Source organism: Vulpes lagopus, chromosome 4, assembly GCF_018345385.1.
Source record: "Vulpes lagopus strain Blue_001 chromosome 4, ASM1834538v1, whole genome shotgun sequence".
NCBI lineage: Eukaryota > Metazoa > Chordata > Mammalia > Carnivora > Canidae > Vulpes > Vulpes lagopus.
This window is the reverse complement of record NC_054827.1, coordinates 104,353,235-104,377,187: the sequence shown is the minus strand read 5'-3', so window position 1 is coordinate 104,377,187 and position 23,953 is coordinate 104,353,235. Positions and strand designations below refer to the sequence as shown.

At 41.4% G+C, this 23,953-nt stretch overlaps 1 long non-coding RNA gene across 1 annotated transcript in view; it reads right to left on the bottom strand.

The window, feature by feature from the left end:
* The window catches only part of LOC121489591, a 56,121-nt gene extending 40,021 nt beyond the window's left edge, over positions 1-16,100 (bottom strand). The window contains exons 1-3 of the long non-coding RNA XR_005987367.1: positions 15,707-16,100; positions 13,942-14,043; positions 7,388-7,547 (exon numbers count right to left, since the gene is read on the bottom strand). This is a non-coding gene — a long non-coding RNA (uncharacterized LOC121489591). The remainder of the gene's footprint in view (positions 1-7,387; positions 7,548-13,941; positions 14,044-15,706) is intronic.
* Between the last annotated feature and the right edge of the window lie 7,853 nt (positions 16,101-23,953).

The window sequence follows — 23,953 nt, the reverse complement described above, 5'->3', positions numbered from 1 at the left end:
TGAGCCCCCTGCCCTGTGGTAGAGAGCCCTCTGTTGTCACTACTTGTTAACGGTCTTGTCTTCTCCACTCAGCAGTAAGATCCACAGAACAACAGAGGCATGCACCTTATTTGCTTTATTGCTAATGCACTTGTAGGTGCTTATTAATAGGAGGTTGTTTCATTTGTCCTATGGTATACAACTCTCTGTGGTATAATTGTTGATTCTTTTTCTACCTCCTTCTGTCAGTTCTTTGAGAGCAGAGTCAATACCATCATCTTTCTATTGCCAGTTGGCACTTGATACAGGATTGATTACTTTTTTAGCCAATTAATAAATGGAAAAGGCTATTAATGTAAAGAGTCTTCATTAATACAACCAAATCTACCTCTTCTTTCGTCAGCCATGGGATATATAAAATCAAATTATCTGAGAATTTTGCAATATCGTCAATACTCATTGGTGAGAGGTGCTCCCTGAACACTTGGTGGTTAATCCATCTCTACATTTTAATATACATTCTAAAAGTGAATGCATATAAAAACTGCTGTAGTCCAGGAGCACCTGGGTGGTTCAGTCAGCTAAGGATCCTACTCTTGGATTTGGCTCAGGTCATGATCTCAGGGTCTTAAGATTGAGCCGCTGTGTCAGGCTCAACACTCAGTGCAGGGTCTGCTTGAGTCTCTCCCTCCCTCCCCCTTTACCTTTCCCCCTGCTTTTGAACACACGTGCTCGCTCTCTCTCTCTCTCTCTCTCTCTTTTAAATAAAATAAATAAATAAAACCTTTAAAAAAAAACTGCTGAAGTCTGAATAAGGTCTATAACTGGGATAATATTATTGAATCAATTTCCTGATGTTGACAAGGTACTATATTTATATGAGATATTATCTCTGAGGGATCTGTGAAAAAGAACAGGTGATCTCTCTGAATTATTTTACAACTTCTTTTGAGTCCTAAAACTTTTCAAATAAAAGATGGTAACTTTTTTAAAAACAATTTTTTTATTTTTTGTGCTTCTATTTATACATCTTTTTATTTTTCTATTTTTTAAATTTCCGTATGTATTTCTAAAATTACAAAGAAAAACTGTCAGCATTAAGTGATGCTATCCTTGCACAGCACTAGCATACAGGAAAGGTAATGCCCCAATTCTGGGCATTGTTTTCTAGGTGTGATCAGGCTGGCATTTCAAATATGCTGGAGGAGGAGGAGGTGCATTACTTTTGCCTGATTCAAGCACATCCTCAAAATGATGTTTTCATAAACAAAGTGCTGGCGGCTATGATCTTATCTTCTCTTTTCCTTTTATCCTAATTCAGGTCAATAACAAGTATTTCTGCTCTCTTCTGCAGATTCCAGGTTTTGGAAGAAAGAGAGCTATTCCAAGCTACAGGGAAGGGTTAGTGAAAAACTCACAAGAAACCAGAGTGCTTTTAAACTTCTTTCTACTTTAGCATTGTCTTTAAAAACATTAAATTAAAATTTTTTAAAAGTCCAATTTCAGAAAGAGATGTTTCCAATAAATAAGGCTGGTGTTTACACTCCAACAGTGTTACTGGAGTTTTTAAACTTTGTGTTTGAGACCCCACTGTCAGTTATGTGGATAACAATGTGGGTCATTAAACCAAAACTCTTTAAAGCATAGTAGGCAATTTTTCAACAATCAAGAGACCGAAAAACTGCCAACAAGAAATTCATATGCACAGAGATTAAGGTAAACTTTCAGTTTGGCTTAAACATGTAAATTCAAAAAGAACTCCCTGAGCATAAACAGCTGCCCTTTCCAATACTATTCAGTTAATAAGCTTCCTGTAGTCCATAACATAAGAATTACGAAAAAGCCAGTATATATCAAAAACATAAAGTCTAATTCAAAGATGAATGGCATTCCCTTATATTCATTCCCCCTTTTTTTCTGAAAACTGCAAACCTCTTAAGTAGGTATGTCTAAGAAGCAGGCCTGCTCAGAAGTCCTCTTCATTTTGTGCTGACCTGCTTAAATGAAATTCAGCTCAAGGTATGGCATGCAACATCATCTTAGCGACCCACAGGCTCCTGAAGAAAAGCTTTGGCAGGATACAGTATGATAACCAGGTGCAGGGAAAGAATGCCTGTCTGATTACTAGAAAAGCTCATCAGGGAAGACCATCCATCTTTACTTTTTCAGGATAACATCCATAAGCCATAAAAACAGAGTTTCACTTAATAAAAAAAAAAAAGGAGGAGAAGAAAATGCAAAAATATTCTTAATATTTGCCTCATTGATTCATGAATCAAAGAAAAAGAAACTATAATTACCTCTGGTTCTATCTGGACCAAAATATTACTTCTGCACAACTTTTCCTGTGGCAGGAACAAAGCTTGATTCCAAAGAAAAACGCCACTTTAAAATATCCCAAAAGAGATAAGAAGAAGAAGAAGAAGAAGAAGAAGAAGAAGAAGAAGAAGAAGAAGAAGAAGAAGAAGAAGAAGAAGAGGAGGAGGAGGAGGAGGAGGAGGAGGAGGAGGAGGAGGAGGAGGAGGAGGAGGAGGAGGAGGAAGAGGAAGAAGAAGAAGGAGACCTACAATATTCTGCAGCTCTTTAATGTTTGCCATGGGCCAAATCGTACAATTAGAATCAGTCCCTTTAAGTGCCAAAGTCATATCATGCTAATAGATCACTTTATAATGTGAGCAGTTTTTAAAAGCCGTATTTAATTTTCCATCATTACTGTACTGAATGCTAGTTGTGTCCATCCAGCCAGCCATATACCCTAATGTCCAGACAGAGAGGGGACAGACGGCTGCTGGCCAGGCATTGCTCAATTCTGGCCTGAATTCTCAGAGACCTGACTTAGAAACTCCAGAGTTGACCATATTTCAGTTCTCTTCCTAAATGCATTTATTTTTATTTTCAAACCAAATGATGAGGGTCCCTTTTGGTTTCATAATTATTTTATTTCAAAAATTACAGATTGAGGCAAAAGCCTCAATGCTGTGCCTGTGTGTGCGCATGCACACATGCAAGAGTGTGAGTGTGCATGCACACGTGTGTGGCTTTCTTTAAGAAAATGAAATGAAGCATAAAATAAGCTCTGAACAGTAACCTAAGGAATAAAGCAAAATCATTTACAACACATGGGATTGTTGCAGGATATGTCAAGATTAGATGGTTTAAGGGCGCTATCCTGAATGTGGAAGCAATTATAATGAAATTCATGACTCATTAGCAAACATTCCATATTGTGTTTCTCATTTCTGGGTCAATGTTACTGGGAAATATAGACTTAAGATTTAGATGTTTCATTGACTTCGGTGCGAGCTTATAGATAGTTGAACCATACAGTGACATAAAGCAAAGACTCCATGATTAAGTTCTTCATTTCTTAGATGTAGGCAATTTGGTCCTCCAGCTAGGTATGAACAAAGTAACCTCAAAAGCATATTGGGAAGAATTAGGTTGGTGATAGAAGGGTTGTCTGTAAATGTAAAGTAGGACTTGCATGGTGCAAATACAAACTGGTGGATGTCTGGGGGATTTCACATGCACACTGCTTGGTATGCAAAATGCCTGGTGAACTCAAGTACCCAATACTGTATGTAATGGGAACCAGATGTCTAACAGAGAGAGAAAAATATTTTATAACAATAAATGTGACATTGACTCTTAAAGGGTTTGCTGCCTTTAAACAGCTTCCCTGTTTTCCTTTCCCTCATATTTTCAAATAGCTTAAAGTAGATTGTGTAAAGAAATTACTCTCATATTTGAAAAGAAAAAGTGTTTAACCTGCCATGGACTTCTCAAATGTACACATAAGGAGGAGTGATCTGAAAAAGATAATTTGGGAATTCATTCGTTTATGAAAGCACTGTGCTCAGCAATGCAAAAATAAAATTAAGGCAAATAAAGCATAATTCCTCCTGCCCCTTACAAACTTAAACTGTACAAGATGCTATAAGATATGTTATGGGGACATAGCAAAAGCAAGCCCTGGAAAAGAGACACAAAGTGCCCTGAGATTTCAAAGGGGCAAGAGAAAACTCCTATGGCTGGCCCCTTCCATGAAGAAGGGTCCCCTCTGTATATCTTACATGCACCCCTTTCTCTGCCCTGCATGGACGCAGCTCTGTGTGTCTCTCCCACTCTCCTGCTGCCCACTGCAGTGGACACCCAGCAGCCCTGTTTGTCTGTCAGCCTCTCCTTACCCACTCCCAAAGCAACCCTGCCTTCTCTACTGGAGTAACAGTTCTGAAGCATGGATGCCATCTGGGAAGCAGAGCACCCTAGCAATCAAGTTGCAAGCTCTGTAGTTGGGCCCCGGATCCACTTCCCACTTTGTCACTTACTGGTTTTGACCTTGGGGAAGTCACCTTACCAACCTCCTTCTATTTGCATTTTCTCATTGTAGGTGAGGGTAATAAAAGCACACATCTTCTGGGCTTGGTGTCAGAATTTAATGAGGTTCTGCACACAACGTACCTTGCAAGGCGCCACCATGATGTCAGGGCACTGATCATAGAAACTCTTGTAGCTATTCCTTTATCAATCATCGGATCCAGTTTTTTACGGAAAACAACAACAATGACTAACCAAATTCTTTATTTGCGCATGCCAGGCTGCTCAAGAGCTGATGCTTGCATGACTCTCCAATTCTTTCTCTCAATCCTTTCCTTCAAATGCCCAACTTTTTCCCCATTTCCTGCTTCTCATCACCCAAGCAGACCTCCATGCACAAGCCCCCGTGTCTTTGCACATGCTATTTTGCCCGCCATGGATGGTCCTCCTTCCACCCATCTACCTAGCAAATTCTTGCCTACCCTGCAGCCTTCCACTCTAGCAGACCTCTCTGAGAGCCTGTGAAAGAGTAAATGCCCCCTTAACTAGGCCTAAGGTCATAAGCTCAAGGCTCATCCAGACAGCACAGATAAGCAGTACAGCAAAAGGTTATTACCTCCTGTAGGGAGTGGTGGGGACTATGCTAAAAAAAAAAAAAAAAAAAAAGAACCCGTACCCTAGCCAACAGGTCAGCCACTCCTCAATGTTGCCAGGGTAAGACGAGGGCTCAATATTGCCAATGCTCCCATTTTTTTTCAAGGTGAGACAGAAACCTCATTTTTACCTGAAATCTCCAGTTGCTGATTATTGGCAACTAAAAATGTTTCTAAGGGCCGTAACCTTGGACCAACCAAAACCCTCTGGAGACCAGAAGGCAAACTGTGCAGACCATCACTCGGGGATTTCCTTACAGATACACTCCTCCATTCTGGCAAATTTAACTATGACCTATAATTGTTTGCACATCTGCTTGTCCAATGGGCAATGCTCCTTGAGGATGAGGAGCATGTTGGGTTTTCTTCCAGTGGCCAGTACAGTGGGTAGTTAGTTCAAAGAAGCATCTCACTGAGTTTCATATTAATATTTCCTGATCCTGGAAGCCAAGGTAGGGTCTCTGGGCGAGAGATCATTCCCAGCGGGTCAAAGGACCAAGGTGTTCCTGTTTCAGATATCCCTATTTCTTCTAGAGGGGAAAGATTTTCTAGATATCGTTCAGCCTGGATCAATAGCTGACAGACATCCTTAGAACGGTCTTGAACTCTTCCTCAAAGCCAAAGCCCTCTCCATGGTGAGCAACACAAAAGTTAGCTCTGACAACATAAATCTATCCTATCAACCTAGGCTATAGAAATTTCCACTTAGTACATGAGTGAATAACTAAATGAATGGGTGAAATCTACCTGAAAGAGCCCTAATTTAAATGTCAGATGTAAAAAAATTTCAAGAAAATTTCAGATGTGACTCTGAATTTTGTTGGAAGGTGGGCATACAGCAAATCCTGGATGTGGAAAGAGACATGTCTCTGAGACTGTAGACAAGAAAAATATGGGAAAGGCTGGGTTGTGGACAACTGGGAAGATTTAGTGAAAGCAGTGACAGTTTTGTACTCTTTAAATGTCCACAATCTGTGACCCGATGATGCAACTTCTAGGCACTTACCTCAAGAAAATCATGTGTAAATATTTGAGGATGTTCATCACAGCTTTGTTCATGATGCTGGAAAAGTATGGGGGCTGTTTCATGAGTAATTATAGAAGATTTAGGATTATGATAATTAATAATTATAGGCAAAATCTTTCGAACCCTTACTTTTGTGGCAGACTATGTCTCAGGAATGTTTGATTCATTACATCACTTGACCATATCGTTATATCCATTTTACAGATGGGGATTCTGAGACAGAATATTTAAATAATTTGCCCAAGTCACATAGCAAACTAAGTGTCAAGGCAGGCATTTGGACTCAGTAGTATCTAATGCCAGAGTTTAAGCAGTTTGTTCCATTTTCCTCATAAATATTCAAACATCCACAGCTGTCACTATACAGGTACCAAAATCATAACCTTGAAGAATGTATAACGACACAGAAAAAAACTTATGAATCGTTATTAAATGAAAAAAGCAGGTTGCAAAAAAAGTGTCACCTTGCTCAGATACTGTTAGAGGGAAATATCCCACAGACAGCTCCACCACTAAAAAAGGGTTTCACATCTCAATAAATGGCTAGAATCTATTGAGAACTTATTGAACAAATGGCTAGAGAACAAAATTCATCACAGGAGCTAGTGCCAGCATCCAAGGAATGTCTCTAGATTGCTGGGTATTCTCTACTTGACTCATGCAAACCACCTTTTCCAATAAAGTTTTAGGCTTCAAAGTGAAAATTTGAATCCCATTATGGCTCCAGACCCCAATATCATCTGACTTAACACTAAGGAAAGAGTAGGTACTGGCCCAGCCAGGGCCATACTGGTCCAATTAGCAGGGGCCAGAGACTCTAGTTTTGTAACAATTGATTCTATAAAATAGGAAATAACTTGGGGGAAAGCATTGCCCATATAAGAAGTAATTCTGTTTTTATTTCTAAATAAAAATTATAAATATGGAGGGAAAAGAGTTACTCACACCAATGTCTTAACAATGTTTATACCCACAACGATAATTTTCTTGTTTTAGCTTTTTTGTGTGTTCTAAATTCTCTACAGTGGATATATATCACCTTTATACTAAGAGGAGAAAAGAACTCTAATCTACATAGGAATTAAAAAGTGAATGTCTGGGGTGCCTAAGTGGCATAGTAAGTTGAGCATCCAACTCTCGGTTTTCAATCAGGTTATGATTTTAGGGTTCTGGGATTGAATTCTGCATCAGGCTCCTCATACTCAGATTCTCCCTCCCTCTCCTTCTGCTCCTCTGGCTCATTCTCTCTCTCTCTCTCTCTCTCTCTCTCTCTCTCTCTCTCGGATAAATAAATAATTTTTAAATAAATAATTTTTAAGTGAATGTCTACAGTTAGTAATATTTGGAGACCAGAGACTGACATGCGGAGAAAAAGTGTCTTTAGTGTTGATAGGATATAGGAAACTCTTACCAGAGAAAGGTCAGCAGCTGAGCAGCAAACCCCGCCTAAACATTCATGGCTGTGGATAAGACCTCACTGTGAAGATGTCAAAGCAGTATCTGATGGAGATGCTGGGTGTTGGGCACACCAGGGCCTGTTGCCCTCTGACACTGTGCTGGACAAGTGACACCTAGGATAAGATAAGGCAGAGCAGAGAAGAAAGGCATGAGCTTCATGGAATATAAGACATGGTTTTAGAAGGCAAGAGACAGTGGCCACAAGGAGGGAACCCAAAATTAAGATACATATTTCAAGCAGTCAAGTGAGAAGTGGGACAAGGAAAGGGAGGTAGAGGCCACTGGTCTGATAAATGATAGTAGAGAAGCAAAAAGTAAGGAAGAGGAATGGGGGGGGGGGGGCGGTAAGTCTTTTTTATGCACAGAAAGCATAGAGTGATGACCAAGGAGAAAAAGGGATGGAGAGAGTTTTAGAACCACAGAACAATAATGTAGTTGAAAGGAAGGATGGTTGGTGGTATAAAGGAGAGGCAGGGGAAGAGAAAATAGGTAACAAGATATGAAGTTATTAAGAACAAATATTAAGGCTTGAATAAAGCTGGCCAGAACACCCACTCCAGAGTTAGGGAATGTAAGCCACTGCCATCTGATTTGTCTCTCAAACTCTCCAAAAAGAGAAGAGGCCACAGGCCTTCCTACCTACCCTCCACCTATGGCCTCTACACAAGCAAGAGTTCATCCTGTACCCCCACTTGGTACATACTCCACTATTACCTCCCATTCTGGAGAATGGATATTTCATTCCCTTGCACTGGTTACTTACTTGGCTTTCAGAGCTCCCACTAGAAGCTCCTGGAAGACCGAAGGTTAAGAACAGGTGACATCATGATTGGACATTTTAGCAGTTTTATGACATATTCACAAGTTCTTGAACATTCCTCAAATCCATAAAAGGGGGTCTATGTGCCTTCTCCTTGAATATGAGCTGGCCTTGCTGACTGGTGCACCCATAGAGTATGTGCCTGGGCCAGGCCCGAAAAATGGTTCAGCTTCCACCTTGTTCTCTTGGGATACTCATCTTTGGAGCCCCGAAAGGCCAGGAAAGGAGTAGGAAGACAAGCTGCTGTGAACAGTAAGCAGGCATTCCGGCTGATATCAGTCCCTACATGTCAGTGGGGGAGCCACAGAGGTGACCCCAGCCTGGGCCACCTGCAGACCTCATCCTCATGAAAGGCTGCATGAGACCCACCATGCTGAACCCACCCAACACTCAGCACCACAAGAGATAACAAGAAAATTATTGTCGTGATTTTAAGTAAATAAATTGTAGGGTGCATCTGTCATACAGAAATAGACACCTGGGACAGACATCATTGGTTCTCAAAATATCTGTTACATTTTAATTTAACAGCAGGGGTGGCTGGGTGGTTCAGATGGTTAAACGTCCAACTCTTGGTTTCAGCTCAGATCATGATATCAAGGTCTTGAGATCGAGCCCCACATTGGGCTCCACACTGGGTGTAGAGCCTGCATGAGATTCTTTCTCTCTCTCTCTCTACCCCTCCCCCACTGCCTGCCTCTCCCCTCCACCCCTGAATACTATCTCTCCCTCCCTCTCAAAAAAAATAATAATAATAATAATTTAACAACAGGTAAGGAAGGCAGCATTATCTCTTGATCTTTTTCTCTTTCTTTGTCTTACCCTCCAGCCACTATCTTTTCTGTGCCTCAGTCAGGTGCTTCTTATGTCCTGGTCCCCTCCCCCACCTTGTTTTCTCTCTCTCTCTCTCTCTCTCTCTCTTGCTCTCACTCTTGCTCTCCTTCTCTTTCCAACTATAGAAAGTTTCTTTAATGTCCAGGGGACTTGTAGAAGAGAGAGCCACATTCTCCCTAGACCTATAAAAGACTTCTGTTTTCTCTTCTTGGTACAAATAAGCTAAATCCTTTAAAAAACAAAACAAAACAAAACAAAAAAAAACATTCCCCCCTTTTGTTCTTTACTAGTCCTCCTTCCTGAATGATCTCTGGGTCTCGTGTGTACTTTTTAGGTTGTAAAAACTACAAACAAGATACTTTCCCCAGTGGTGATATTAGCTAGACTCTCGGCCCCTTCTGGCAAGCACTGTTGTTTGGGCCACCCTCGGATCTTCGTGTCGCTGTCCCACCCATCAGCTGCAGGAGTCCTGACTTGCTTCCCCAGCCAGGACAGGGCCTGCAGGCTGCAGCTGCATCAGGAGCATGAGTGGGAAGAGAACAGGTCAGGATCACTGACCCCCCAACCCAGGGCAGCTTCAGATGAGTCCTCCCAGGAGGGGTGCCCACACACTGTGGCCTGGAGACCGCATGATCACCTTGTCCAGATAGGGGGTGACCCACAGAATGGTCACTGAGCAGCGTGGAAGCTGGGGGACAGGCATAAACGAAACTGGGAGGCCTCTGTGGAAGAGACTCCCTTCCATCTGGGTTACGCCACCACCTCATAATGTCACCTGTGACAAGCCCAGGTGGGCACACGTGGACAGATGCGTTCCCTTGCACTAATGCACACAGCCCTGGAGGAGCACAGAAGGGCTTGGGGGAGAAAGGAAGAAGCATCCCCCAGCAATGTCAGGCACGTGGCTGCGAGGACCGCGGGCAGGGTTGGCCCAGCGCGCCAGCGGCCGGCAGAGTAACATCATCTCAGGTCAAGGAGAAAGGCCCACAGCCCAAAATAGCCGCCCTTCCCAGTTGCCACAGCATCTAAAATTATACCATTGAACATTTATTCCTCCGCACACCTCACTTCCACCCGGGGCCGGCCTGACGCGGGGGTAGAGCCCACGAAATGTCTGCACGTGAAGTTGCAAAAGGCCTGAGCCTTCCACGGTTCTGTGGGGGTGGGAACCCAGGGAGGCGTTGAAAGGGGAGGAAGGAGGCAGAGGATGTGTGGGTGAGGGAAACCAAAAGGAAACTTCTCCAATTTCAGGGTTTTACCCAGAAGGAGCCGAGCTGGCAGCTACCTCGTAAAACCAAGGCCTGAGCAATTTGCCAGTAAATTTGAACCATCCATGTAAACAATGCTAATAATTTATTCCTTGAAATGCCTTTCTAATACATTATTATGCAGAGCTGCACATGCTTCTACTTCAAATTGCCTAAATGGAAAAAAAAAAAAGTAAATTAAGGGGCAATTAGAAAAAATAACAAGAGGAAGCATGAGGAAATGCTATATGCCTATCATGCTAGAACACAGAGGGAAGCTCCAAGCAGGTAATCAGATCATTTCAACCAAAGCCTCCACTTTCTGGGGGAAGGATCCCTTCAGAAATTCAGGCACAGCCTCTGTCTTTGTGCATTGAAGCTTGGTTAACTGGGGGGTCTGGGTGGCTCAGTGGTTGAAAGTCTGCTTTCAGCTCAGGACATGATCCTGGGGTCCTGGGATCGAGACCTGTATTAGGCTTCCTGCAGGGAGCCTGCTTCTCCCTCTGTGTCCCTGCCTCTCTCTGTGTGTCTCTCATGAACAAATAAATAAAATCTTAAGAAAAAAATTTTTAAAGAAATTTGGTTTACCTGATTCTGGAAGACCAAGCAGTATGCAAAATGAAAGCAAACAATCGCTATTGGAAATACACCTCTGGTCCTCTGTTTCAACAAACAGCAGCTCCACCTGATTCCATTTTATTTTTTTATTCTTATCTTTTCAATTTTTTTTAAAAGTAAGTGCCATGCCTAGCATGGAGCCCAGTGTGAGACTTGAACTCACAACCCTGAGATCAAGACCTAAGCTGAAATCAAGTAGTAGGATGCTTAACTGACTGAGCCACCCACGCACCCCCACCTGGTTTCATTTTTTAAAGCCCTTAAAAAAATAGGCAATATTTCACAAAGGTAAACTCCCTTCTGCCACCACTCTCACGTAAGCCAGTTCTGGGTCAGAAAGCTAAGTACCACGGATGCCACTGATAAACTTTAGGCAGAGGCAAGGATAAAAATTGGGAACAGAGGGATCCCTGGGTGGCACAGCGGTTTGGCTCCTGCCTTTGGCTCAGGGCGCGATCCTGGAGACCCGGGATCGAGTCCCACGTCGGGCTCCCGGTGCATGGAGCCTGCTTCTCCCTCTGCCTGTGTCTCTGCCTCTCTCTCTCTCTCTCTCCCTGTGTGTGTGTGACTATTGTAAATAAATAAATAAATAAAAATTGGGAACAGAGAAAACCAGGAGGGAAAAGGCCAGAGGAAAGAAAAGGTGTGCAGAGCTGAGAACACCCGGTTCCCTGCAGAATGACTGATCATTGGGTGGTTTGTAAAGTACTAGCTGCTATATAATTTTATCTCCAATGCTCCAAAACACATGAAGAAAGGAAATTTTGTTAAAATTTTATTTATTTATTTGACAGAGAGAGAGAGAGCATGTGCACAAGGAGGGAGAGCAGCAGAGGGAGGAGACTCCCCACCGAGCAGGGATCCCCACATGGGGTTCGATCCCAGGACCCCAGGATCATGACCTGAGCTGAAGGTGGACGCTTAAACAACTGAGCCACCCAGGGACCCCAAGGAAACCCACTTTTCTAAATGAGATCACTTTGGAAAAGACACCCCCCAAGGTCACATAGGGGAGTAGCCGGGTACCTGAGAAGGGCTTGATAGCAAGTCTAACTAACTAAATCCCCTGTTTTTTCTACCCCAACAGTCTTTGAAGTTACAGAGCATAGGGATTTAAGAAATGTTACTCCTAGGTCTATGAGTAACTTACTGAATGATTTCTGAAACTATGATTTCCCTCCTCAACTTGATTCATTCATTCACTCAACAAATAAGGATGGAATCTCACCTCATGGTAAGCAGTGTCTAGGAACGTGGGTTCACCTTCATGGAGATGTCATATATATGATTCCTTGATGGCCAACTCAACCGTCCCCTTTTCAGAAAGCTACTCCCTGACCATGCAATCTGAAGTGGCTCCTGCCCATCCTCTGCCAGTCACTCTTGTCAAATTTTCCCGTAGGACTTAAGTCCACCCAAAACCATGTAGTTCATCCTTATTCACTTTATTGGTGCTTATCTTCTCTAGAAAATTAGAGCTTTCAGAAGAAGGACTCTGTCTCACTCAAAGCTGTCTGTCCAATACTTACAAATCCCGCACACAGTAGGTGCTCAATAAACATGTGTCCAATAAATGGTATCAAATATCAAGGAGACCTTTCTTCTAGTGCCTACTCTGTGTCTGAAGTAGTATGAGACCATTTACCTCAATCATCTCATTGAATCAAGATCAGATATGCCAAAATAGGAAACAATATGAAGAAGATGGAGCTTTAATAATGGTGGAATGCTTCGAAAAATTAAAGCTGAATTTCCAATGCCTGTACCCTGTAACCCTTAATGCAAGAACAAGGGACATCTTGTGACGTTAAAAGGTAACAAATTTAAAATGAATAAAAGGAAATACTTTTTAAAATGGCGTATAATCTACCTGTGGAATTCACTGCCGCAGGATATTATTGAGGCAAATAGTCTAGCAAGATTCAAGAAAGGATTAGACATTTATATGAATAGGAATAATATTGGCAGTTACACTAACCAGGTTAAAAAGTTACAAGGCATGTCCGTCCTGGGCTCCAGGGCATAACTGTTCACCAGCTGGGGTGAGGAAGGAATTTCCCCTTGTGATGGAGCATTGAATAATTGGCCAGAGGTACACCGGCTCCTATTTTTGCCGTCTTCTGTAACAGAAGGCAGAGAACACTGCCCAGGGGGAGTTCCTGGAGAAGACAGACCAGTGACCTCTTAGCCTGATATTTCTTTCCTTTTTATAAAAAAAAAGAAATTATTTATTTATTCATGAGAGACATATTGAGAGAGAGGCAGAGACACAGGCAGAGGGAGAAGCAGGCTCCTGCAGGAAGCCCAATGTGGGCCTCAATCCCAGGACCCCAGGATCACGCCCTGAGCCAAAGGCAGACGCTCAACCACTGAGCCACCCAGGTGTCCTGTACCCTGGTATTTCAGACTCCTTGCACAATCCCAAACAAGAGGTAGAAAGGGCGCATAGTGTCTTTTGGGATTCATACTGAAAATGTTTCCATTTCAGAACACAGAAATGATGAAAAATAATTTTCTTCATCCTGACAATGAAAATATCTCATGGAAGGGAATCGGGCCCTGGATGTAATTTTATTACACACAGGCTACTGCGCCTGGAGGGCGTGTGAGCATTTCCAAACCTCAGCACATCGGAGTCCTGGGAGAATCTTATACAAAGGCATCATCCATCCATTTTTCACATCTGTCTAACACTGCGCCTTACACACATGCACTTAGCACATATGTGTTTAATGTAAGTACATTTCTGCAGGTGTGGTAAGGAAAGCTGCTCCTAATGCTGTCCACTCACATTCCAAAGCTTTTCTCAATTGCATTGCCAGGCACAACCCCTGATTCTTGGTGATGTGTGTCATGCATTTTTTTCATCCTAACATGGAAAATCCAAAAGGCAGTTGTTAGCCACGCATCCAAATACAAATGTTCACAATAACATGCTGTCACATTAAAGAAAACAGTGAAACTAAATTATTCATTATACTCACTTACTTTACAAACCCTATGCAGGTGTAGACAATGCTCTGAAGAAATGGCATTGGTTTCTGAACCACTAACGAAAGAACATTCGCCAATCATGGGACAAAGAACACTCTGCAAGCCAAAACACAAAGGGAAATTGTCATTAGAATCCTCAAACAAGCAATGAGCCTAAAATAGATTTCAAAAGTAAACAGACATAGAACAAAATGTGGCATAAACATAAATACGTGTTTTTACTCGAGACAGACACCATAGATGCCATTAATATTTTCAAATACATTCTCACACAAAACAAGGTAAGAACCACAGGTCTAGGCCCTAATCCTCAAGAGATTTCTCAAGTCACTCTGGGCAAAGTCCTTTCCACCTAAATGCAAGATTTGCTACCCTGCAAGATTTACTTCTTTAAGTTGGCAGAGATTAATTGGACTCTCTTAGTATAAGATCATACTTACAGTATCTAATTCCCATCCAGAGAAAAGACCTTAAACATTCTTTTTTAAGACCTTAAACATTTTATTGTTGCTTCAGACACCTACCTGTCATTTTATTGGCCAGTTGCAGATAAGCTTTTTCAACTTGGGCTATTTCTCTTGGTCTAAGCTTTGCTATTTATTTTTCCATGTGATTACAAGAAGAATAGAGCTTGTCAGATTTGTGTTTGTTGGTGCTGGGTTGTTTCTGGTTTGGAGTTTTGGGGTAACTTTGTTGCAGGGTGGGTGTTGGTGGCTAATATTTGTTTTTTACTTAAAATTATCCACATATCATGAGGAATGATAAGTTAAGAGTGCGAGTTCTACAGTCAACCAGGATGGGGTTCAAATCTCACACTAACAGTTTGACCTCAGATAATCCAATTAATCTTCCCCTTTCCTCATCTGTAAAATAGAGGAAAAAAATTAAATCTAGCTTATTCTAGCAAGCACACCAAAGGAGGCAATGCCTACAAAGGATCTGACACATTGCCTGCCATATATTCAGTAGACAATAAATGTTATCTATTATTATTATTATTATTATTATTATTATTATTATCTGAGCATATTTTACCTACATATTTGTAATCGTTAAAGTACATATCCTATTCCAGTGTTATGACATCATTTACGTATCAAGAAAATATTTTATAGTTCCATTTACCCTATTGTTAGGTTTATATTAAGGTTCTAAGAACTGTAACAATAGTTTAAAGAACATCTTTGAGGGGGACCTGGCTGGCTCAGTTGATGGAGCATGTGGCTCTCGATCTCGGGGGTTGTGAGTTCAAGCCCCATGTTGGGTATAGAGGTTACTTAAATAAATAAAAGATTTAAAATGTATTTATTCATTTGTTTGAATAAATAAATAAATAAATAAATAAATAAATAAATAAATAAATAACATCTTTGAGCACTCTTTTTGGTACTGAGAATGAATTCCCAGGAGTAAAATTATTTGGTCAAGGGCTGCAAAAATTTTTGTGGTCTTGACACATGCTGCCAAATGAATTTCCCAAAAGTGTTTTGACCACATACCCCACCACAGCCATATACGACTCACTACCACTACTTGGTGAACAACGGGAATTACCACTTACTAGAAATAAAAAGGAAAATAATTAAAAATCACAGAAAGACCTCGTATAATAAGCTCTTGTCTTTCCAGATCTAGAAAAAAAAAATGCTGTGAATGGTGCAAGTTTTCATGCCCTCCACATCTGGCAGTTTCCTCCCAAGCCCTTTCTGGAAATATTGTACTCCACCTCTCAGAAATGTCTCATCCTCCAGCCACACACCTCTATAGTCTTCCAGCTCAGTGAAGTCAGAGGGAAAGGAGCGATTTCCTGTTTGCTGCCAGAAGTCCAGTGGTCCTGTGAAGGCCTGTGATTCAACTGCCTGCCGCTGGCATGAAGACAGCATCCTCAGAAGCAATCCCAGAGGAAATAGGACCTGGTGAGGCTCATATATAAATATTTTCTTGCAAGGTGGAGTAATGTAGAATGACACAGCCCACATCTCACCACAAAACATGGAAGGTGTAACCCAATGAGGCATATCAGCTGACCTCTGAAGGGCATAATCTGAGAAGGAACAGTTGGTTTGTACAGCTTTGCAAGAGACCTAAGTAATATGTGGTTTTGTGGAAAGAAAAGACAAACCGAGAGAGAGAGAGAGAGAGAGGATAAAGAAAGAAAAAGAAAGAAAGAAAGAAAGAAAGAAAGAAAGAAAGAAAGAAAGAAAGAAAGAAAGAAAGAGGGGATCCCTGGGTGGCGCAGCGGTTTGGCGCCTGCCTTTGGCCCAGGGCGCGATCCTGGAGACCCGGGATCGAATCCCACATCGGGCTCCCGGTGCATGGAGCCTGCTTCTCCCTCTGCCTGTGTCTCTGCCTCTCTCTCTCTCTCTGTGTGACTATCATACATAAATAAAAAAAATAAAAAAATAAAAAAAAATTAAAAAAAGAAAGAAAGAAAGAAAGAAAGAAAGAAAGAAAGAAAGAAAGAAAGAAAGAAAGAAAGAAAGGAGGGAGAAAGGAAGGAAGAGGGAGAGAGAACACTCTGGCCTTTGGGACTGAATTTACCACACATGAAAGGTGAGGGACTGACAATGTTGAAATGAAAATCTTTCAACCCAGGGTAATCACAAAGAGGTTTTTCCCCTGTCTCCTTCCACACCAATGTCCTCATGATCCTCTCTTTCTCTAGAAACAAGTCCTGAGGAGCCCCAGAAAGTCATCTGAATTCTGTGCAGGCCTTTTTCCAATAAGAGAACATCCGACCCTCCCACCCCACCCCCCATCCACCTAAAACTCTCCAAGAAGAAATCTCTCCCAAGCTGTCATCACTGCTAAGGTTGGTTCAACTGCTTCTCTCAGCTCAGTGACAATGTAATGTTCACATAAAAGGCGCAAATCATAGTTGGACTCTTTTGACATTTGTGGATGGCGTGGCATTATTTGCTAAATTCCAGAAAGTGGTGCCAGTTAAACAGGCTGAGAGGATTAGTTACTGCAATGATGGGGATCATTGGCATGGCCTTTGTCGTGGCTGTCTGCACACCTGGGTATGGCATGCCCCTACAGGCAGGCAACAGAGTTGGAGGAATAAGAAAAGACTCAGCCTCCCTACTACCTGTGTAACCCCATGCAAGCAATCAACCTCTCTGGGTCTTGGCTGCCTCTCTGTTAACTGGAAATAGTAACACCTGCCTTGCATGGTTACTGCGAGGGAAGCCCCAGTGCCTGACCCTCGGAGGTTGTAATATCCACGCATACACATACGCATATGCAAATACATGTGCACGCACTTGAGTTTTTGAAAATCAATTACTCCTCTCCATCTTATAGCTCACAAGGTGATTTTTGAAAAGTCAATCAAGAAAGGAAGGAAAGAAAAAGATTTTCCTCTCCAACAAGAAAAAGCAATTAAACATCAAATATTAACTGTTCCTGGGAGTAAATTTTTTTAATGGGTTAAAGGCTCGGCCATTACAGGCCTCCGGTATATAATTTCTAAGAAAGGACTAGGTAATTTTTTTCAAAATTAAGTGGAAGATAAAATGCTGGAACCAGTGTATCTGCTCAGAAACCACTTTTTTATCCATTTTCCGGAGCTTCCCAATTGCATCATGCCTTTTAAGGGACCCAATCTGTTTAAACAGCACTTTATTTTAAACCTTCACTTGTGAAAAGCGCTGATTTATGATAGGGCTGATTAAAGCAATGGTATCTTAAGCAATAATGATTTCAATTATAGGACTTTCACCTATGTGCATTATTCTGATTTGCTCTCCACTTCTTCAGCATGTTTATTCACTGTGGGAGGGAGTACAGGTAGGGGGTGTAATTTTGAAAAGTCCATGGAATAATTTAATATCAGAAAGGAATGTATAGACAGGTAGACTGATGTGACTTTTTTGATGATGTGAATGTATGGTATTTTAATATGCTCTAACAAACTCGAACAACTCCCCAGTGGGCTCTATGTGATATCATTGGGGTTATTTTTCTCCCCTGCTCCATTCCCAGTGGGGCATATGGAAGTCATAGGAACGTGCATACTTAGACTCCCCCTAAGCATATAGTACAGAAGAGTCTCCAGTTTCAGGCTGGAGAAAACCATTAAGCTCAGTGCTAGATCTTTAACTCATTCACCTCTAACATCAATATAACACATACCAATGTAACACATCCTTATCTGAGTGCCTATCCCATGGGTCAGGCTGATGAGTAAGACAGTGAAGTCAGCCTAGAGTCATATGCTAGGGAATGGTGGGCAACTGGAAGGAGCCCTGTCTAATGGGAGCAGCTAATTGTCACCAAGTATAGCTGTGGACCAAATGGTGCCACACTCGCAGAATTTTCAAAAGAAGCCAGAAATCCATACTGGTTTGTGAAGTTCAAGTTTCTTGATCTTGAAAGGTTAGACAAACTCTGGCCAAATTCAGCCTGGAAGCCACCTTTGCTATGCTACCTAGCTGGTACACAAGTGGTCAGGCTAAGTTAGTTTGTCCCTTGGCTCTGCTTTGAAGCTCCACTTTGATTTGAGAACTAGTCTCACAAACACTAAAATTCATGTAGGATACATTCCCATTAAAATCCTCAACAGCAATTGGAAGGGAAAATTCTATTCATATCTTGACAGTTTTTCTCCCTCCATCAAATCAACTTTATAGATTTCTTAGTTCAGTGCTATTAATTGGACTCTTGCATGATTTAAATCTAGCTCTTAATCTCAGCTATACTACAGTGCCGTAGTCTTTATGAGAGCTAACCAGTAAATGCTTTATGCACTAATCCCTCTGCAAAAAAATCATCTTAATACATTTTTAAACTTTTTTTTCTTTTGGAAGTTAGAAGTCCCAAGACTCAAATGAAATTGTTTGGGTCCAGCCATTAGAATTTTCAGCTTCACACTTGAAAAATAATGGAACTAATTGCTTTACAGAAGAAAATCAGATCAAAGTTAAGATTCTTTCTTTTTAAATTTTGTAATTATGTATCAGACTCCTCCTTGAAATCCTTAAACATACTTTCATTGAAATGTATATGGGCTTCTTCCCTCTTCCTTTCAAATATGCTTTGTCGTGATTTTGCTGTGTTGCCTTCCATTGCCCTCTTTGATGGCACTGCCTGAAAGGAAAGTTCTCAAACATCACCACCACTGGCAGGGTACAGAGACAGATGAAACAGGTGGTGCCCTGTGCTAACTAGGCATCGCACTGTTTTAAACACAGCATCTGATATGTTCTGTAGCTCAGAAACAGGTAATTACAGGAGACCTCACTTCCTTCTATGCATAGAATTTCTAGCCAACCTTCAGCCCACAGATCTCCTGTCTGTCCTCTCCTTCCCAGCCTCTCCCCATAGCAAGCCCACGGCCTGCTTCCCAGCAAGCATTAAATCACAGCTAACAGGCTCCAACTGCTCTGGGCACCAGACGTTGGGGGAACATCTGAACCTATTCATTTGCTTTGCACAGCAGCCAATTCTTGCAAGGTTACAGACTTCCTTAGCTAGAAGCTACCTTGGTGATTCTTCTCCATCCCCTTCATTTGGCAAATGAAGGGGGAAAGACCCAGGGAGAGAAAGTGACTTGCCCAGGCTCACACGGCAGGGCTCTGACTTTCTCTCTGGTGCTTTTCCCATGTCCATGTGCAGCCTTTGTGCTGGACAAGTGACAGTTCTCAAAACTAGAATTTTACTTAGGCATAGCCATAAAAACAAATTTATTATAAAAGCATCGATGGGCTCCTATTTTGTGCGAAGTGCCCTGTTCATCTCCCAAGACTCAACAATGACTGGAAAGCATTCTAATCCTGAGTCAGTCACCTGCTAATGATTCCTTCTGACTGAGCACACACCCAGAACAACCACTAACTGAATATTGCATAGAGGGTGAAAGCTGGGAGGAACTTTACAACGTTCATCCCAACTTCTCATTTTACAGAGAAAAGGCCTTAGAGCCAGTTCCCGTCGGACCATCAGATGTGGGTCTGCAGCTAGTCCATGTCCCAGGTGGGTCTAGAGCCAGTTGGCACCAGAGGCAGGTCCAGAACCCATGATGCCAATCACTGAGTCATGTCCTATTGGCTTCGGTACTGTTGGCCTAATTCAGAATGCAACCTAACATGGGGGCTCAATGTATCACATGTATAATAAATATCTTTTTTGTTACCCTTCAAGTATGTTAGTTTATTCCTATGCTAAGCTTTGAAGTTCCCCTTTTCACTTGAGGACTACTCTATGAGTACGAAAGTGAAAGTCCATGTAGGAAATGTTCCTATTAAAATCCCCACCAGCAGGGTACCTGGGTAGCTCAACTGGTTAGTGTCCGACTCTTGATCTCAGCTCAGGTCTTACTCTTACAATTGTGAGCTCAAGCCCTGCACTGGGCTCTGTGCTAGATGTGGAGCCTATTAAAAAAAAAAGATCCCCACCAGCAATTAGACAGTGGTCCCTGGGAGGTGGAGTTCAGCTACTGAAACAATAGAACTGCAGTGACTGGCACCGTATGCATGGGAACAGCAGACACCCATACATCTAATATGTTCAAGATAAATCCAAAGAATTGATGTGATAAGCCAAGTCAATAGAAACACTAGGGATAGTGTTTGTACTTTCACCATACTAATGGAATTTTTAGGATTACCATAGATATATTTAAAATAGTAGCTGCAGTTTATATATATTTTTTCAATAATCTTATAAATCAACAGTGTTCAATAATCTTAGCTGAAACTATAAATGCTAAGTGGACCCATTAAAGAAGAAATAAGATAGATTTTTGTTTTTTTTAAATGTGGTCTTCCAGGAAGCTGCCTCTGGACACAACTACAGAAAATTAACACAATAAGTAAAGCATTATAGAAGAGCTATTAACTGATTACACTAATAAAAACCAAATGGGGGCCTTAATTCTGCCCCTCTGGGAGAGAAGGACGGATAAAATAAACAACAGAAAAAGAACACGAAGTAAAGGATAATTGACTTTAAACAATAATAATACAGAAACCTCCCACCGAGTGAAAAAAAAAAAAAAAAGATTTAATCCAGATCGCTAGCTTCACTTTGGGAAAGATAGAAAAAAAATTCTGATTCTGCCTTGTTAAAACCTAAGTTTGATGTTAATAAGGGTGTTTTCCAGGCAAACAAATTGGAAACATTAAGGTGGGCTGATAAGGAAATTCTTAAGTGCCAGACACATGGACACAATGACTCTTCTGCTATATCATCAAAATGAGGAGCCCTCCTGGTCCCATTCAGAGGCAGAGGGAATCTAAACATTCAGAGCTCATGCTCCATCAGGCTGGGCTAGAAAGCAGGGTCCAGTGATGCTCGGCATTCACAGAAAGGGTCGAACCAGACAGAGAAGAGGAGGACTGCCTTGGGGAGAGGCCAGAGGCCTTTTGAACCCACCCCACGTATGGCACTACCTGTTAGCTAAATCCTGATTTATTTATTTGTTTGTTTGTTTATTCATGAGAGACACACAGAGAGAGGCAGAAACATACTCAAAGGGAGAAACAGGCTCCCTGTGGGGAGCCTGATGCAGGACTCAATCCCAGGACCCCGGGATCATGACCTGAGCCAAAGGCAGATGCTCAACCACTGAGCCCCCTCCACCCCCCCACCGGGTGCTCCTAAATCCTGAAATTCTTGAACATGCTTGGGGTTAATTCTGTGTAGCAGGGAAAGGTCTTGTTTTTCCATTTTATTATCTATAACATGGTCTGTCATCCTGCCTTCAAATCTAGCCAGGAGCTTACAGTCTCTCTTAGTAAGTGCCTGATAGGTGCCGAGTGTCCTACCAGATGCTTTACACACATTGTCTGTCATTCTCCCATTATATTTGCAAAACAGGTAATAACCACCCCCCCCAAATTCAGAGTTGCTGAATTGGAGTCTCAGAGTGATAGAGACTATTCAATTTCCCACAGTTATTAGGCCCGGCCCTCTCCAAAGGCCTGCATCTTTCTCCCTCTGCATAGGTGACCACCCCCATTGCTAACTGCGAACGTTACTCTTTCTCAGTCTGTTTTCACACATTGTTCTAACCAGTCTAACCCATAGAACCAACCCTCTTTGCATGGCTTCTGCAAAACCCCAGGTTATTTTTACTTTACACTGGCAAAAAGTCAGCAAATTCAAATGAAACAATTCCTATGTGAGAAAATAGTTCAGCATTTTCTTAAAATGCAAACATTTAAAAACAAAACAAAACAAAATAAAAACAAAAAACTTCCACAAGACACTAACTTTTAAGTTGGGAGAAAATAGCCTGGTCGTTTCATATGATGTACTAACACAGTAGTGGTTCCGATTTGTAAGGAATGTGTTGGTATGAGACATGATCTCACAATGAAATGTGGGTAGTTAGAAAAGAAGCATCCATAGGTAAACAGTGGGGTTACCAGTATAGATAGGACAGTCTTACATAGGAAAGGGTAAGACTTGGGGTGACTGCCTGGCTCGGTTGGTTAAGCATCCAAATCTTGATTCTGGCTCAGGTTGTGAGATCAAGTCCCACATTGGGCTCTGCACTCTGCACAGAGTCTGCTTGAGATTCTTTGTCTCTCCCTCTGCTGCTCCCCGCCCCCACTCACAATCTTTCTTGTGCTCTCTCCAAAATAATAAATTAATTAATTAAATATTTTTTTAAAAAGAAGAAGAAAAGAAAAGGGTAAGACTTGTTCAATTCTGGGCAGAGAGGGCTAGGAGACACTCAAAGGGACCAGTGAACAGAAGGTTCAGGAGGAAGATTGCCATTTGAAGCTGAAAACACTTTCCAGAAGCCAGAGCTCTTAAAAAATACAATGCATTCAGGCCATTGCACTTACTAGTGAAATATTGGAGGGGTGTCAAATAAAGAATATTTTAAAATAATTTGTAAGTTCTATTGTTTTGCAAGAAGACAGGAAAAATGAAGAAATTATGTCATTTTGAGGAAGAGGACAAAATTATCATTCTTTGCAGATGACAATATTTACCTGTATGGTTCAAAAGAATCAATTGACAAGCTCTCTAGATAAAAAGCAGGAAAGTGGCAAATGCCAAATAAAATATGACAGTAGGCACCTTTCCTCAGTGGTTAAAAAATTTAATAGAGAAACAGTATTGGGGATCCCTGGGTGGCTCAGCGGTTTAGCATCTGCCTTTGGCCCAGGGCATGGTCCTGGAGTCCCAGGATCGAGTCCCACGTCGGGCTCCCGGCATGGAGCCTGCTTCTCCCTCCTCCTGTGTCTCTGCCCCTCTCTCTCTCTCTCTCTGTCTATCATAAATAAATAAATCTTTTTAAAAAAGAGAGAGAGAAACAGTATTCACAACAACAATCAATAAACTTGAGACTATATTGAGATATTACATGAAGAAACTACAACTTGGCAGAAATTTGTAGGAAAAGATAAATGAGAAGCATGTTTTACTTGTAGCTCAGAAAACTCAGTATTAAGGACTTCAAGTGCCCTCACATTAATGTATAAATTGTATACTCACATTTTGAACTGGATGAGTTCTTACGGAATAACAAAGAGGGGAACATAATCCAGAAAACTAATTGTAAGGATGACAAACTTGTGTTATTGGGTATGAAAACATAGTCTTAAATTGTAATAATAGAAAGGGAGGGTTTTGGCAGAAGAAGCAGTGGAGACATGAAGATAAATAAATAAAATTGAAAAATTCAGAAACAGACCCAATAACATACAAGATTTAGATAAGTAAGGAAAAGAGGCTTCAGTATATAGATTTTTACTACACAGACCAAACAAATTCCAAACAAATAAGAAATTTAAACATCTTTTAAAAATAAAAAGAGCCACAAAAGCACAAGTAAAAAATGTAGATTAATATTTATCTAACCCTGGAATGTGCAAGTCCTTTCTGAACATAAAAGCAGAGGAAGAAAGAATAATGGAAAATATCTATGTACTTGGATTTACAAACATATACATTAAAAATCTACTGGGGCAGCTGAGTGGCTCAGTCCATTAAGCATCTGACTTCTGATTTCAGCTCAAGTTATGATCTCAGGCTCATGAGATCAAAC